The following is a 17,913-nucleotide window of genomic DNA, read 5'->3' as shown; positions in this document are numbered from 1 at the left end:
CGAGGCCTAGAGGGGCACCTGGGGACTATCAGTGGTGGAAAGCATCCCCACTCCTAGGCCTGAAGGGGAAGGAAGAGGGAGCTGTGGGTGAGGGATGCCCACCACAGCCATGGCGAGCCAGGGAGCAAGTGGGGACAGCGGACAGTTGCCCAGCTTTTTTCACTTGCCACCCTCAGATTTTCTGCCAGTGTTTCCTGGCCAAACCCAGCTGGAAGCCAGAGGGCAAGGGAGCCTGAGTGATGCCATCCACAGGGGTCAGTGTCCTGGGGCACAGAGCAGGGCAGGAAAGGGTGGCAAGTGGAGCTGGAGGGAGCAGGAGAGCCTTACCAGCCCAGTGCCTGGTCCATGGCAGGTGCTCAGCCCACGCTGACTGGATGAATGGATAAACTAAGAAAGGTTGAAGAGAAAGACAAAGGGATACCAGAAGGAACTAACGTTTAATGAGCTCCCATTATGTGCCAGGCAGGCATCATCATTGGATAATCTTGTTTAATCCACACGGAAAGCCTGTGAGGTGCATTATTGTCCCTGTACATGGTTAAAGATCCTGAGACCTTGGAGGTTAACACACCCCTTTAAGGAGAAATCATGGAGCTGGGATCCCAACTGAGGTGAACACATTAAATTTTTCCATTGTATCACATTAAACATACCTTGCATGTTTCCATATCTGCATCAGCCCAGACCCTGCATCCCTCCCTGCCTACGATGCCCTTTAGCCTGCTGAGACCCCAGTGAACTTCTGCTGCAACTCACAGACCATTCACAGCCTGCCCTGGATCGTCAGAGTTCATCTCTCTCCCGAATGTGGTAGCAACTCTTCGATATTGTCTATATTCTAATCACCATCTATTTCTTCACAATGTAATGATTTGAGAGCATCTCCTCTTCGTCACCGCATTGAAAGCTCTTGGAAGCAGGAAATTGTGTTTGGTTTTTGTTTCTTGTCATTACTTTGCATCTATTGCACTTAGTAGGAAACCAATAAATATTTGTTAGTTTGTTCACCTGTTTTGTATGACTCATTTTCAATGTCTTTTGTTTAAGGAAAATTCACTTAAATGATACATTTTTACATATACTATATAAAATTGTATCTTTTCTCATTTAATACAGGATCATAAGTATATTTTCTATTACACATCCTTTGTAAACAGTGTTTTTAATGGTGGCCTAATAGTCAATCCTATGGATGTACCAAAATTTAAACCACTTTCTATTGCTGGACATTTGGGTATATGGCCTCCCCTTCCCCTCAATATCAACGTTGTTATGAACAGTTTTGGAGTTGCATTTCTTTCAAAGGAATCACTTCTGTAAGAGCCCATCTTTAGGAAATGCTTAACGAAGAGTGATTTGACTTCAGAGTTATTAATTACACCAAATAGACTTAGCTTTGAGACTCCAGCTTATTTTGTAATCCATCTAACTCCCACTGGTGGGGAGTGTGGCAGTTACCATGGGAGGTTGGTGGCCTTTTCTGAAGATGTAACATTTCACTACCTTCAGTGTAGCCCTTATCCCTTGGCGACCAAGAGTAGAGCACAGATGTCGTCACAACCATTCTAACTCCCAGCCAAGAACATATAGATTCAATTTATTATGATACTGATTCACAGTGTGGACATCACAGCAGCTTTTGAGATGCCAAATTGAAGTGACTTGACAACTTTCATTGGTATTTAAAGTATCAAGCTGTCCTCTTTAGCATTAGAAAATCCCCAATTCTGGAAATCCCTGAAATTGCCTTAAAGCATAGGAAGGGATGTGTGAAAGGAACTTACATTGACTGAGTAGCTATTATGGGTCAGAAAATTGTACTGGTTTTCTTACAAACATAATGCACTGATTTTTTTTTTTTTTTTTTTTTTTCCTTTTTGGGCGGCTGTCCAGTATGCGGAACCAAACTCTTGACCTTGATGTTACAAGGCTGCGCTCTAAACAACTGAGCTAACTGGCCAGCCCATAATGCATTGATAACGTATGCTGAACTCTGGAACCAGATTGCCTGGGTCTGGGTTCAAATCCCTGCTCCACTTCTTCGTGATTGTGTGACCAGAGCAAGTGACTTAACTTCTCTTTTCCTTACTTTATCTGTAGTGTGGAGGAAATAATTTCACGTCCTTCACAATGTTGTTGAGGGGGCTAAATCAGTTAACCTATGAGGATTGAATTGGTTCAGCAAGCAGAATAGTGCCTGGCACATAACTGCTATGTATTTGCTATTATCATTACTGATCTTATTTTAAACTCATTTAATTTAGTTCTTTCAACAGCTCCGGGGTAGATCAGTGGTTGAAAATTGTCAGCCTATAGGTTGAACTTGGCCTGCAGATGTGCTTTGTTTGGCCTTCACATTTTTCTTTAATTTGAGCCAACATTAAAAACTCTGGAGTTTTACATAAAAACCTGAATTTCTGGCTCTTCTTGAAAAATCTTCATCTGGCAGCAACCTGCAGGAACTGAGAGCTGCCCACTTCTTCACGGAATGCACCTTGGTGGTGTGCCGCAACACAGTGGGGATGATTTCAGTGGTGAGTGATAGAAGACCCAACTCATAGTTGCTTCAAGTAAGGATTTATACCTCAATTAAGAAATCCAAGGTAGCGTAGTTCCAGGGTTTATACAGCTGCAGCAGAGTGTTTTCAAGGACTGATGCTCACTCACTGCTGATGTCTGCTACCTGTCCTCTTTGACATCTTCAGCAAACCAGCTATGATGTCCCCTTCATGTCCAGTGATGCCTCTAAAGGCTCACATGTCACGTGCAGACACACTCAAGTCCAGTGAAGAAGAGCCTGGCTTCTCACTGGGCTCTTTTTCTTATAAAGGAAGACCTTTTCAACAAAACTCCTAGTCAACCTTCACCTCAGCTCACAACTGGCCAAGATTGGCTCGTGCCAAAACCCTCATTGAGAGGGAGCCCTGGGAAAGCTTGGATCACACCCTGTGCTGCTCTAAGTGGAAAGGAAGGAGCTGACTACAAGAAAGAGGCAGGTTAGCACACAGGCCACAAAGACTGTCAGGGGCATCTCACCAAGTGCTGTGGATTGATTGAATTGTGTCCCCCAGGGTTCATTTACTGGAAGCTTAATCCCCACTGTAGCTGTTGAGGGTGGGAAATCCTATTATGGTAATTGAAAGGTGGGGCCTTGAAGAGGTGATTAGATTCTAGTGAATTCTAACCATTCCTTAGTGAATGAATTAAAAATCATGGTCAGAGGTGTGGTTCAGAGGGCTTTAAAAGAAGAGGAGAATCTGTCTCTGCTCTTTCTGCTCTGCCATTTTTGCAATGTGATACCCTTTGTCACTGTTACCAATACCAGCTGTGTGCCCCGGACTTTGAACTTCCCAGCCTCAAAAACTGCAAGCAATAAATTTAGTTTTCTTTATAAAAAGACCCAGTTCCATGTATTTTGTTATAAGCAACAGAAACGGACTAACACATCGAGTAATTGCCCAGGCACACACAGCCAGCTCCCTTCACCTATCTAGGAGGTAACTGAATTTGCGGCTCCTGAGGAAGGAAGGTATTGTTTTCCCTATTTTACAGATATAGAAACTGAAGCTCATAGAGAATACATAATTTGTCCAAAGCGATACAACTAATAAATGCTTACATGCATGCCTGCCACGTAGTAAGCATTTAACAAATGATAGATACTAATTCCCTGCCTTATGGAAGATTTGAGGCATGAATAGTTTAGGCAGATTTTTTTTTTTTTTCCGAATCAGTTTGACTTCTTCAGAAAGGAACCCTGTATAGGTTCAAAGGGGCATGAAGACTTTGCTCTTTAGAGTTTGAAATTCAGTGGGATATTTACTCTTGCCTGAATAAGCTACAGCACCAAGCAATATTTATGGTGTCTCCAGGTGAATGTGTAAGATGCTGTATAGAGACGTGGGCACTACCTTCCAGGAACTTGCTATGATCTGAATGTGCCCCTCAAAATTCACATGTTGAAACAATCACCAATGTGATACTATTAAGAGGTGAGGTCTTTAGGAGGAGATAAAGTCTTGAGGGTGGAGCCCTCATCAGTGGGATTAGTGACCTTATAAAAGGGCTGGAGGGAACTAAGGTTTGTCCCTTTTGTCCTTCTGTCCCTTCTGCCATATGAGGACACAGGTTTCAAGATGTCATCTTGGAAGCAAAGAGCAGGGACCTCACCAGACCCCAGACCTGCCGGTGCCTTGATCATGGACTTCCCAGCCTCCAGAACTGTGAGAAATACATTTCTATCATTTATAAATCTCCCAGCTTCAGATCTTTAGTTATAGCAACACAAATGGACTAAGTACTCATCACCCAAACCACTCAGGAGGAGGGTGTTGTTTTGTAAGAGCAGAAAAGGGTGGGGCACATGAATGCTGCAGGCATCAGAAATTGCTGGAACCTCTGAACAGGGCTTAGATGCCATTCCGTAAATGGGAAGTGGTGGGGTGGGGGTGGGGGAGTTGTAGTATGCCACTGTGCAGGCGAAGTTGTTTCTGATTCCGTACTAAAGATAGAACCCCCAAAGAAGACACGGCTAGAAGTTTCTTGGTGGAAAGAATCTTCTTGGGTTAGCAATGAAATGCAGTGGCTGATGTTTCTTACTCTTCTTTCTCAACTCTACCTTATGAGCGACCTTCAGAACAAGCAGTTTGGAGCCCAGCCCTTCACGAATTCCCTGAGATAATCTTTCTAAAACTCTCAGCAGCTGGTGAAGGCCCCACTTTGTTCCCACCTCTGAGATCTCTTTCAGATCCTTTCACCGTTCGCATTTGTTCTTACCAGTTATTTCCCATGCTGAATCATTCACTATCTGGCTGTCTCCTGGGGGAGCCAAATAGTTTTGAACATTGTCAGTGAGTCATTTATCCTCACCAGTTCTTTTATTTGTTTTTTGGTTGATGTGTCACACACACACACACACACACACACACACACACACACACACACACACACACACACACACACACACGCTGACACTGAAAAAGAGTTTCTGTTTACCCAGACTTACGTATAATACCAAATCCCCACTTTCTCAGTGCGTGTTTTCACTTGCGTTCCAGTTTTCTAGTTCATACAATGGAAATAAAGGTACGATTATTTAATCTTTAACCAAGTACCGGGTTTAGCCAAGGGTGTCAAATTCAGGATTCAACCCTACAAAGCTTAAGAATTCATTGATGAAAAAGAATGTCATATCATTACTATTTTATTAAGAAGAAAACTGGTCTCAGTGCATCGGGATCAGTGGCTCTGGCATCAAAAGAAATCCCTCAATAATGAGACTAACAGAGCCAGTGGTGCAACTCTATTTTATTATTTTGAAGCAGCTCTGAAAATACAGAGTGCTCAGTAACCAAGAGAAAAAGCCCTGATGAAAGCGACAATTGAAAGGGACCGAGGGTGGACACCATGGCGAATACTTAGCGCCTGGCTTTTAGACTATTCTGCCAAAGGCTTGGCTCTTTCCAGCTTGAGATCATTGCTTAGGTCTTCCTAGGGCGTATTTAAAGTAAAACGAACCTCTTTCTGTCATTTTCTCTTAACAATGTACTCCTTGAAGACTTCTTAGGGTAATGTCTGGTCTCTGCTGAATGCAGACATAAATCCAACAAGGCACATCTTTGCAGGATATGCTAAGCGCTCCCTCCTTAGCATGGTGCGCCTCCCAGGCTTGCCTTATCGGCCTTCCTCCACCCCCGCTGCAACCTCCCAACAGGCTCTGCAATCCAGACATACCTAACAGATCACACAATTACCAAACAGGCCAGGATGCTTTACAAATCAGAGCCTCTGAATATGATGTTCCCTTCCCAGAATGCCCTTCTCCACCTCATCTACCTGGAGAACTCCTACGTATCCTTCAAAACCCAACTCAAGCATTTTTTTAAAATCCTCTATAGACTTCCCATCTCTTCAAATAGCACCTGAGCTTTTGATCCACCACTGTACCTCGTACGCAACTCTGTTATAGCACTCTCTTGACCTTAAAGTCAGTCTCCCTTACATTTTGAGGTTCTTGAGAGGAGGGACTTATACTATTTTCTGAATCTCAGCACCTTATCTCATGGAAAGTGTTTACAGAAAATATTGATTGAAAAAGTAAGGAATTATTTTGAAATATTTACATATCTCTGATGATATAGTAATAGAAAATTTAGGAAATACAGAAGTATATACAGAAAAAACCAAATATCACCTGCAATCTCACCAGAGTTAATCACTATTAAAAAAATTTAATTTTCTAAATTTTTTCTATATTTTAAAAATAATAGCTTTATTACTACATAAGTCACCCATTTAAAGTATATAATTTAATGATTTTTAGTATATTCATAGAGTAGTATATTCATCACCACAATTAGTTTTAGGACATTTTCATCACTGCAGAAAGCAACTCCATCCCCGTTAGCAATCACTCTCCATTTCACTCCATCTCTACCCTTCCCCCTGCCCCCCACAGGCAATCACTCTTCTATTTTCTGTCTTTATAGATTTGCCTATTCTAGAATTTTCTTATAAATGGAATCATACAATATACAGTCCTTTGTGTCTGACTTCTTTCACTTAGAATAAGGTTTTCAAGGTTCATTCATGTTATAGGATGTATCAATACTTCATTCCTTTTTACAGCTGAATAATATTTCATTGCATAAATATAGCACATTTTATTTATCTGTTCATCAGTTGACAGACATTTGAGTTATTTCCACATTTTGGTTATGGTGAATAATGCTGCTATAAACATTAGTGTACCAGTTTTTGTATGGTCATATATGTTTTAGTTTCTCTTGAATAGACATGCAGGAGTAGAGTTGCTGGGTCAAAGGATAACTCTATGTTTAACCTTTTGAGGAACTTCTAGACTTTTTTTTTTTAAAGCAGCTGTACCATTTTACATTCCCACCAGCAGTGTACCAGAGTTCCAAATTCAGCACATCTTGTCCACACTTATAATTATCTTTTTTATTGTAATGACCCTGGTGGGTTTGAAGTGGTATTCCGTTGTGCTTTTGATTTGCATTTCCTTGATGGCTAATGACGTTGAGCATCTTTTCATGTGTTTATAGGTCATTTATATATCTTCATTGGAAGATCCTTCAAATTCTTGACTGATTTTTAGTTAGGTTATTTGTCTTTTTAATTATTGAATTGTAAGAGTTTTTAAAATATATATATTCTAGATACAATTCATTTATCAGATATATGATTTGCAAATATTGGTTGTTTTTCCAATTTCTTGATGGTACCCTTTGGAGCACAAAAGTTTTTAAGTTTGATGAATTTCTATTTATCTATTTTTTCTTTCAATGCTGGGCTTTTGGTGTCATATCTAAGAAGCCATTGCTTAATCCAAGGCCGCAGAGATTTCCACCTATGTTTTCTTCTAAGAGTTTTATAGGTTTAGCTCTTACATTTAAGAGACCTTCAATACATTTTAATTTAATTTTTGTAAATGGTGTGAGATAAGTGTTCTACTTCATTCAAGTGAATTTCCAGTTGTCCCAGCACATCTGTTGAAGAAATTATTCTTCCACCACTGAATTGTTTTTTGCCACTGTTGTCAAAAATCAATTGACTGTAAATGTGAGGGTTTATTTCTGACTTTCAGTTATACCCATTGATTTATGTGTTTATCCTTGCACCAATACCACACTATCTTGATAATTGTAGCTTTCTGGTAAGCTTGGTAATTGGGAAGTGCGCATCCTCCAACTTCAATCTTCAATTTCAAGATTGTTTTGGCTATTCTGGTTTCATTGAATTTTCATATATATGTTAGGATCAGTTTGTCAATTTCTGCAAAGAATCCAGCTGGAATTTTGAAAGGGATGGCATTGAATCTGTAAATCAATTTGGGGAGTATTGCCGTTATAACAATATTAAGTCTTTGATCAATGAACATGATATATCTTTCCGTTTATTTAGGTCTTCTTTAGTTTTCTATCCACAATATTTGTAATTTTCACTGTATACATTTTGTGCTTTCTTTGTTAAATTTATTCCCAAGTATTTTATTCCTTTTGATGCTATTACAAATGGAATTGTTTTCATAATTTCATTTTCAGATTGCTCATTGCAAGTGTATAGATATACAATTGACTTTTCATATTAATCTTGTATCTTGCAACTTTGCTGAACTCATTTTTTAGTTCTAATGGTTTCTTAGTGGATTCCTTGGGATTTTCTACATACAAGATTATGTCATCTACAAATATAGATAGTTTCACTTCTTCCATACCAATATGAATAGCTTTTATTTCTTTTCTTGCATAATTGACCTTAATATAACCTGCAGTGTTGAATAGAAATGTCAACAATGGACATCCTTTTTTCTAATCTCAGGGGGAAAGTCTTTCACTATGTATGATGTTAACTGTGGGTTTTTCACAGATGTCCTTTATCAGATTGAGAAAGTTTGTTTCTGTTACTAGCTTGTGGAGTTTTTTTTTTTTATTATTATAAAGGAGTATTGGATTATATCAAATGCTTTTTCTGTGTTTATTGAGATAATTGTGTGGTTTTTGTTCTTATTCTGGTAATATTGTGTATTATGTGAATTAGTTTTCAGATATTAAACCAACCTTGCATTTCTGGACTAAATCTTGCTTGATTGTGATGTATACTCCTTTTTACATGTTGCTGGATTGGTTTACTAATATTCTGTTAACAATTTTTATATCTATATTCATAAAGGATATTGGTCTGTAGTGGTTTTTTTTTTTTGTCATATCTTTGTCTGGTTTTCTTTTCCAGGTCATACTGACCTCTTAGAATGAATTGAAAAATGTTCCCTCATTTCCTATTTTTTAAGGAAGAGTTATCTAGTTAATTGATACCTGGCCCTGGGGTGATTAAGGCAAGAAAATAGTAGCCCAGAGTATAAGAGCCCAATAAAGTAGGTAGTGGGGGCATGGGATCAGGATTTGTTAGTTTGCATATGAAAGGTGCATATAAACGTTTGCATATGAAAGGTAGTTTGTTATCTCTAGGAATTGGTTAGTCCCAGGAGAGGTGGTCTCTCCAGGGTCTGCTAGGCCCCAGATGTCAAACCATCAGAAATAAAGGAAATAAAAAGGCATGATTAATACACTACTTCAACCTCTTATCTATTCAGATTTTTTATTTATTCTTGAGGCAGTTTCAGTACTGTCTGTGTAGGAATCTGTCCATTTCATCTAATTTATCTAATTTGTTGTCATACAGTTGTTCATAGCATTTCCTTATAATCCTTTTTATTTCTCTAAGGTTGGTAATAATGTGTCCTTTTCTTCACTCCTAATTTTACTAATTTGAGTGTAGGAATCTGTCCATTTCATCTAATTTATCTAATTTGTTGTCATACAGTTGTTCATAGCATTTCCTTATAATCCTTTTTATTTCTCTAAGGTTGGTAATAATGTGTCCTTTTCTTCACTCCTAATTTTACTAATTTGAACCTTCTCTGTTTTTTTTCCTTGGCCAGTTTAGCTAAGTATTTGTCGATGTTGTTGACCTTCTCAAAGATCAACTTCTGCTTTTGTTGATTTGCTCTATTGCTTATATATTCTCTATTTCACTGATTTCCACTTGAATATATTATTTCCTTCCTTCTGCTTGTTTTGGGCTTATTTTGCTCTTCTTTTTCCAGTGCCTTAAGGTGAAATATAGGGTTATAGTTTTGAGATTTTTCTCCCTTTTTTAATATAGGTGTTTACAACTATAAATTCCCCTCTATGCCTGGCTATAGCTGGGCATTTTGGTATATATACATTTTGGTATGCTGCACTTTAATTTTTTACTTATCTCAAAGTATTCTCTAATTTCCTTTGTGATTTCTTTAGAAATGTATTGTTTAATTTTGTATATTTGTGGATTTCCCAAAATTTTTTCTGTTATGGATTTTTAATTTTATTCCATTATGGTCAGAAAACATTCTTTGTATAATTTCAATCTTTTAAAATTTTATTGAGACTAATATGTCATCTATCCTGGAGAATGTTCCATGTACACCTGAGAAGAATGTGGAGTCTTCTGTTGGGAGGAATGTTACATAGATATTTGTTAGGGCTAGGTGGTTTATAGTGTTGTTCAAACCTTTTATTTCCTTGCTGATCTTTTGCCTAGTGCTATTAATTGTTGAAAGTAGGGTATTGAAGTCTCCAGCTCCTATCATTGATGGTCTATTTCTTCCTTCAGTTCTGTCAGTTCTTGCTTATGTATTTTGGAGCTCCACTATTAACTGCAGAGATATGTTTATAATTGTTATATCTTCTTGATGTATTGACCTTGGTATCATTATAAAATGTCCCTCTTTGTTTCTAATAAATATTTTTTTGTTTTAAAATCCATTTTGTCTAAAAGTGTAGCCACTCCAGCTTTCTTATGGTTGCCATTTACATGGTGTATCTTTTTCTATCCTTTTACTTTCAACCTGTTTGTATTTTTAAATCTAAAGTGTGTCTCTTGTAGACTGCATATAGTTGGATCTTGTTTTCTTTTAATACTGTATGATAATTTTTGTCTTTTGATTAGATTGTTTAATACATTCACATTTACTGTTGTTATTAAGTTTGGATTTATGTCGGCCATTTGCTTTTCATTTTTTTCTGTCTCATATCTTCTTTGTTCCTCTCTTCTCCTTTCCTGCTTTCTTTTGTATCAAATGATTATTTTCTTTTCTTTTCTTTTTTGATGTCTGGCTGGTATAGGAACAAGTGATTATTTTCTATTGTAATGTTTTAATTCCTTTAGTGATTTTTTCTTTTGCACTGTATTTTTGAGTTATTTTCTTACTGGTTGTTCTAGGTGTTACCATATACATCTCAGCTTATCAGAATTGACTTCAGATTTATACTAACTTAATTACAGTGAGATATAGAAACTTTACTCCTGCATAGCTCTATTTCTTCTTTCTTTTGTGCTATTATTTTTATATATGTTATATGTTAATATGGTAGAAATCCAACAATACATTGTTATAATTATTACTTTATATCACTTTTATGTTTTTTTTTTTTAAGAAGAGAAAAGAGCAAGTATATTTCATGGAGTTTGTTATATTAACCTTGTTTGCCTTTTCTGGTTCTCTTCACTTTTTCCTTTGGATTTGAGTTACCATCTGGTGTCAATACCTTATTCCAATACAGCTTTGCTTTTATCCTTCTCCTTTGTGCTTTTATTGTCAAATATATTGCATTTCCATATGTTACAGCCCCAACAATACAATTATACACATATTGTTATATACAATGGCTTTTAAAATCAATTAAGAGAAGAAAGGAGAAAAAAAAATGTATTTATCCTCTATCTTATAATTGCCTACATAATTGCCTTCATTAGTGCTCTTTGTTTTTTTATGTGGGGTCAAATTTTTCTCAGGGATCACTTGCTTTCAACTCAAACCACTTTCAAGTGTTTCTCATAAGGTAGGCCTATATTTTTTGCATTGAATCTTTGTTTGCTTGTTTCACTTAATAATCTACCATGTCATTTTCTGTCAACTCTTCTTCAAAAACACAACTTCCTATGTCTACATGGTATTACATGGACAACATGTATCTAATTATTCTCCTAAGGGACTATTTTCAACTTTTCATTATTACAAATGATGCTATCATAAACATCTTTGCATATACATCCTTTAGGAAGCATTCTTAAAGTACACAAGTAATTTGGGAATACATTTATACGTAAAACCATTCAGATAATACAAAATCCTCCTCCAAAGTTGCTCTCCCTGGCCGTCCCCATCTCCTTCCCAAATGTAATCATGCGTGTTGGCTTGGTGTGGGTACCTTTTCATATATTTGTCTATGCTTTTACACATACACAGAGAGACAGAGAGGGAGAGGTAGAATAAGTTTTTTGGTTGTTTTTGTACTGGTTTTAGTTTCACATCAATGGGATCATCTTGTACATCCTGTTTCTTGCCTTATTTTCTTCACTGTACATGTCTAGGGGATATTTCTAAGTCATAATTTGAACTATTTTTTCCCACTGAACTGCCACAGAGAATTCCAGAGTCAGTTAACAAATATTTGTTGAATCCCTACTATGCGGCATGCCCTGGGAATTCAGATTATGTTCCCACAGAGCTTTACTGTCCATCACAGTATGAAAGTACCATTTGGCATTTCCATTTTGATGAGTGTGTAGATTTTCCCCCAAGGACAGATCCTTAGATAAGGAATTACTGAGTCAAAAGTCTTTTGACATTTGACATGTATCATGAAATTGCTTTCCAGGAAGCGGGACCAGTTCATGTATCCCAGAACAATAAATGAGAGTGCTGGCTTGCTAATTTGGTAGGTGGGAAATTTCAGTTCTAATTTGCATTTTTAAATATTACTACTTAGATGGAACATTTTTTCATATTTACTAGCCAGCTATATTTTCTCTATAGTTTGTTACCATTTTTTTCTCTTGCCTAATTTTTAATGAGGTCAATTTTTGTGTTTTCTTATTTACTTGCATAAACACTTAATATGTTGTGTATATTTTTCTTTTGTGGTTTTTGTTGTAAATATTCTTTCCTATTTGCTGTTAGCATCTATTTTTTTTAGGACTCTTTGATGGATGAAGTATTTTATTTTTTTTAAAGGTTTCATTTCTTTCTTTCTTTTTTTTTTTTTTTTTGTCTTTTTCGTGACCGGTACTCAGCCAGTGAGCACACCGGCCATTCCTATATAGGATCCGAACCCGCGGTGGGAGCGTCGCTGCACTCCCAGCGCCGCACTCTCCCGAGTGCACCACAGGGTCGGCCCTAAAGGTTTCATTTCAATGAAGTCAGACCATCCATTTTTTCTCCTTTGTTGTTTCTTTTACTGTGTTTATGCTTATCAAATTCTTCCCCAAAATTAGCTGTTGGTTTCATTTTTAACATCAAACTTTTTAATTTACCTGAAAAAAATCATTGTAGGGAGTGAAGAAAGATTTAATTTTATTATTATTTTTTTTTCCAAATTATACTCATACAAATTATTGAATGATCCTTGCTTTGCCTATTGTATCTGATGCCATAGGACTCTCTTTTCATTCATCCATATGAAGCTCTTCTCTTTATTTATATTTTTTACTTTTATCACGGATCCCACTCCCATTTTATATGCTCCATAGACACTCACTTTAGTGTGTTAGATATAGGTCCTTAAATAATATAGTCCTCCTTATAAAATAAGTATTGTTTGTTGTGTGTACCTAAAATGTACATTCGATGGTAAAATCCCACAGATCATTCTGTTTCTTATTGATCGGTCTTGCTAGAGTTGTGTCTATTTTGTTCATCTTTTCAAGTAATCCATCTTTGGTTTCCTAGCCTTCCCTATTTTATTTCTGTGGCTATCTTTATTATTTCTCTCTCTTACATTTCTCTCGGCTGGTTAAATTTTTTCCCCTAATTTTACCAGTGCCACACTCTCCCGAGTGAGCCATGGGGCCAGCCCTCCCTAATTTTACTAATTAAGAGTTTAGCTCATTTTCTTAAGATTTCTTATTTTCTCATAAATCTCATAAATGGATTTAAAGCTATAAACTTTTTTAGTGCTACTTTAATTGCGTTTCATAATTTCACATAGCATTTTCAATGTTATTCAATTCTGAGCATTATTTAACGCTCCTTGTAATTTCTGCTTTAACACAAGAGTTACTTCAATAGAATATATTTTGGTTTTTCAGACATAAAAATAATTTTCAGTATATCCTTTTGTTATTGATTTCTAATTTTCTTAGAACATGATTGGTAAGATGTTAACTCTTTGCAATTTATTAAGGTTTACATTGTGATTAATTTTTATGAGTGTTCTGTATTTGCTTGGAAAGAATGTATATTCTCTGCTTGTTCCATGTTTAATTTTATTAATTGTTTTTTCAAATGATCCATACAGTTGCTGTTGTTTGTTTCTGTTTGTCTGTTTGATCTATCAGTCTCTGAAAAGGATATGTGAAATATCCAACAACAATTGTACCTTCTGTTTATCCCCATAGTTCTACCAGCTGTTGCTTTATTTAGTGGAGAGATGTTCACAGTCATTGTCTTATTAAACTTGATCCCTTTTTATAATGCATAATGGTCCTCTTTACCCCTATGCTTTTTGACCTTGAATTCCATTTTGTCTGACAACAAATATTCCTAAGTAATTTAGTTTCCTTTACCTTTTATTTATTTTGTAGCATACTCCTATTTTTTTGCTCTTTTTTCAAGAGTTTTTTAAAAAAGGATCTTTGTGTGATAAACCTTGTGAGTCTTTCTTATTTTTTATTCCTTGCTCACATAGAAAAGATAGTTTAGCTGGATATAAATTTCAACATAACACATTTAGATGTTGTTTTTTCCTTAGTCCTGTTTGGCATTCTATAAAGACTTTCAAGCTGAAAAAATTTTCCTTAATTCTGCTAATTCTCCATCATCCCTTCAAACATTTCCTGTCCTCTGTTTGTTCTTTTTTTCTTCTTCAAGGACTCCTATTATATGCATGTTGATATTTCTATGTCTATCCTCCTTATCTCTCAACTTTTCTTATATATCTTCCATCATTTTAGCCCTTCTGGGTATGACATGGCAAAATTGTTCAAACTTGATCTCCCAGCAAAGCAATTTGTTCTTCAGGTGTATTCCTTGAGTTATTCATCTCAATTACTGAGTTACTTCATTTCAACTATCGTGTTTTTTATAACCAAGTTTTCCACTTAGTTCTTGCTTAGTCTGTTATTCTATTTCATTTTACCAATATTGTCCCATTTGTTTGAAAATTTTTATGCTTATTTAGCGTTTATTATTTATCTACTACATTAATTCTGTTTCTTCTCTCTTTGTCATCTTTCTTTTACAGTGATGCTTTTCAAGTGTGTCATTTTTTTCCTCTTTGGGCTTCTTGTCCCCTGGAATAGAATCAGCTTCTGTAATTGGCAGTGTGTAGTGGGAAGCAGTCAGGCCTTGGGTTGTGGCAGGGCCAGGTTCTGGGAGGGAGTGGGGCTCGATCCCCTGGGTAGTAATTAAAGATGGGGCCATTATCTCTACCCGACAGGGGAATTGTTCTTTTGTTTCCTTCCAGTAGTACATAACTATGTATTATTTGATCAGATAAATTATCTTATAGTTTGACACACAGAGGTGACTTTCTGGGCTTCCCTGAAAGGACAAGTAAATTAATTTTACTTTGGGTTTATAAGAGGATTCAGCACCTCTGAATCCTCTTATAAGGAAGGCAGATCTAGGAATCTGGAATCAACACCTCAGGTGATGAAGGGGACAATGGTGGAGAAGGATTCTGAAAGAACTGGTTGTCTTTATCTCAGTTTCTATAGTCATTCTTTCTGCATCAAGGCAGAGAGGGTAACTAGATATTGAAAGTAGTGCTGAAACCACAAACTTGACTGACACTTAATAGATATGGTCCTATGAGTAAGTATCTTGTTGAACCTCCATGTTCTCATCTGGAAAATGGGGTCGTAATACTGACTTCAGAGTGTTGTTATTAGAAGTTCATGAGAAAACATACGTAGAGAGAGTTTCAAGAACCATGACTGATCCTTAATAGGTATTTAATAAATTGTAGTTCCTTCCCTAAAACGCTTCTCCCTTTCCAGTGGAAAGTTATAAACATAGGTCAAGAGCATGAATGCTACCAACTTTCAGTGAATGTGAATGGCTTTACATTTCATTTACTATTTTTTTCTACTTGTATGCCAGCTGTGTTTCTTTGAATTACTGCAAGTCAGGAACACAATTTGCAATTGTATAGGTGCAAGGGTATCTGAACTTCAAGGAAAGTCTACCTTCAAACCTATCTTCAAACTTACTCTTTCACCCCATTCCTGTACACTTTAGTCCAAACCTTTTTCTTTCCCAAACAGACTCATTTTGTCACATGCCTGTGTCCTAGGGTGTAAGCAAGTGGAGGATAGAGGCAGTCCCCTTCGTATAGAAACATTTATAGTTTCTTTTCCAAGAATTACATGGTGAGTTTTCATTATCTATTTGTTCTCTCATTCTTTCAATCTTCTTTTGCACTTTCTGCAAAACAGCTGTTATTGTTAGCTTTTCTCAGTACTCTTTTGAACATTGGGAACCATTCTGTTGTCAAAAATCTTTGCAGCTGGCTCCTGGCTAGTATTTTGTAATCCATTCTGAAAGTTTAATAGCCCCTAGTTTTTCATGTCAGCTGTGTTTCCTGTGTTGGAGATAATTGTAAGTAACAGTCAAGGCTTGGTTGATCCATCTACTCCCTTTTCAACAAATCTTTGAAAAGCACAGAGAGTTCAGATTCCTAAGGCTGATAGAAACCAACTATTTAATCCTTTTTTGTTTGGTGTTATGACTTTCCTCAATGATGCTATTGTTTACTCCACTTCTGAGCATTGATTTATCCTTGAAATTTGTATGATTTATCCTTCTAATATGTGCGGGTGTTTTCCAAGTTGTCTTCTTTTCTTATTTCTCTGTGAACGATTCTTAAAGAGTTCCGGACTTTTGAATGGGTACCAGACTTTTAAATTTCATGGACCAATAAAAAAGAAAGAAAAAAAAAAAAAAACGTTGAGGACTATAGAATGTTGCCAACATTTTATTTTGCCATGAGTGTAAGGGAAAGAAAGAAAAGAATACCATCTACTACCATTTTCATTTCATAAAAGGACATTTTAACATCGAAACCAGGAAGGAGGTAATTTTAGAAAAAAGGACAGTCCTTCAAGTGGAATGCATTTAAAAGAGAAACTGGCTCTGTTGCTCTTTTTCTAATTTTGCTTGGGACCAGTACAAACCTCCAAAAAGACATGGGAGCTGCTGTCTTAAGAACTCTATCCGCACCCTCTTAACAGTCTGCTTGGTGCGCTTTCTGCTCTTAGCTTTCTTCTGTCAAGGCAGTTCCTACCTGGCACTGTCTCCTGTTGCTCCAGCAACATTTAAAGACCTTTCCCCCAGCAAAGGCTTCACTGCCACACGGGAGAGCCTTGATCATCAATTCTGTTAGGCTGGCTGTCAAAGGAGCTGGTGTAGAAAAAGCCCAACAGAGGTGGCAGCTGTTAGCTCTGAGGAATGCGAGCAGCTGTTCACTGTCATTCCAGGGTTATCTCATCATTTATTGTGCACAAAGGTGGCTTTACAGTTCTCCTTCATCCTCGTCCTTCTCCTCACCCAGGCTGTGAGAATCCAGTGCCTTTCATCTTGGTGCCATAACTCAAGGTCTTTGCCATTTGCCTTTTTTTTTTTTTTTCAGGGCTTTCTGTAAGCTCTTTGAATCAGACTCTGGAGTGTGTTCCAATGTCAAACACAAAATGCAGGCCTCTGTAGAACAAAGATTCCTACCCTTTTAGCTCTGATCAGATTTTTTTTTCTAAATTCCTACCAGAACCTCTGCAAAACTGAGAAGATGAAGTGTCTGGTGCACCTGGACTTTCCTCTCTGTACCCTTCACTTCATTTCCACGTACTCTTTCTCCTTAGAGAGGGTGGCTTCACGCTGTTGTTCTCTCTTCCTCCAGACTGCAAGTCTTCTTGCAAAGTCACTCAACTAGGGGGTTAGAAGTTTAATTTTTTCCCTCCCAGTGGTTCTTGCATACAACGAAGTAGAAAGAGAGCCCAGCTCTGGAGTCTGGAGGATTGAATTCCAGCCATGGCTCTGCTTGCTGCTGTAGGACCTGGGAAATGCCTGTCATTTCTTTGAGACTCTGTTTCTTCAAGAGCAAAATGAGAATGATAATGATAATATGTACCTCACAGGCTTGATGTAAAAATTAAATGAGATTGTCAAAGTGCTTTACAATCTGATTGTTTGTTAGTCCTTTGTAGGAGTTGTAAATACCAGACAGTTACTTGAGCTAGCTTGGGTAAGGATATTGGATTTGACCAACCAAGCCTCATGCAGGGCAAGATCAAGGGACTGTGGGAATCAAAGAGGTCCTCTTTCCTCATATGTAGCAGATCCTTCTAGTATTCACA

This window comes from Cynocephalus volans, chromosome 12 (assembly GCF_027409185.1).
Source record: "Cynocephalus volans isolate mCynVol1 chromosome 12, mCynVol1.pri, whole genome shotgun sequence".
NCBI lineage: Eukaryota > Metazoa > Chordata > Mammalia > Dermoptera > Cynocephalidae > Cynocephalus > Cynocephalus volans.
Note: the sequence above shows the minus strand (reverse complement) of the source record.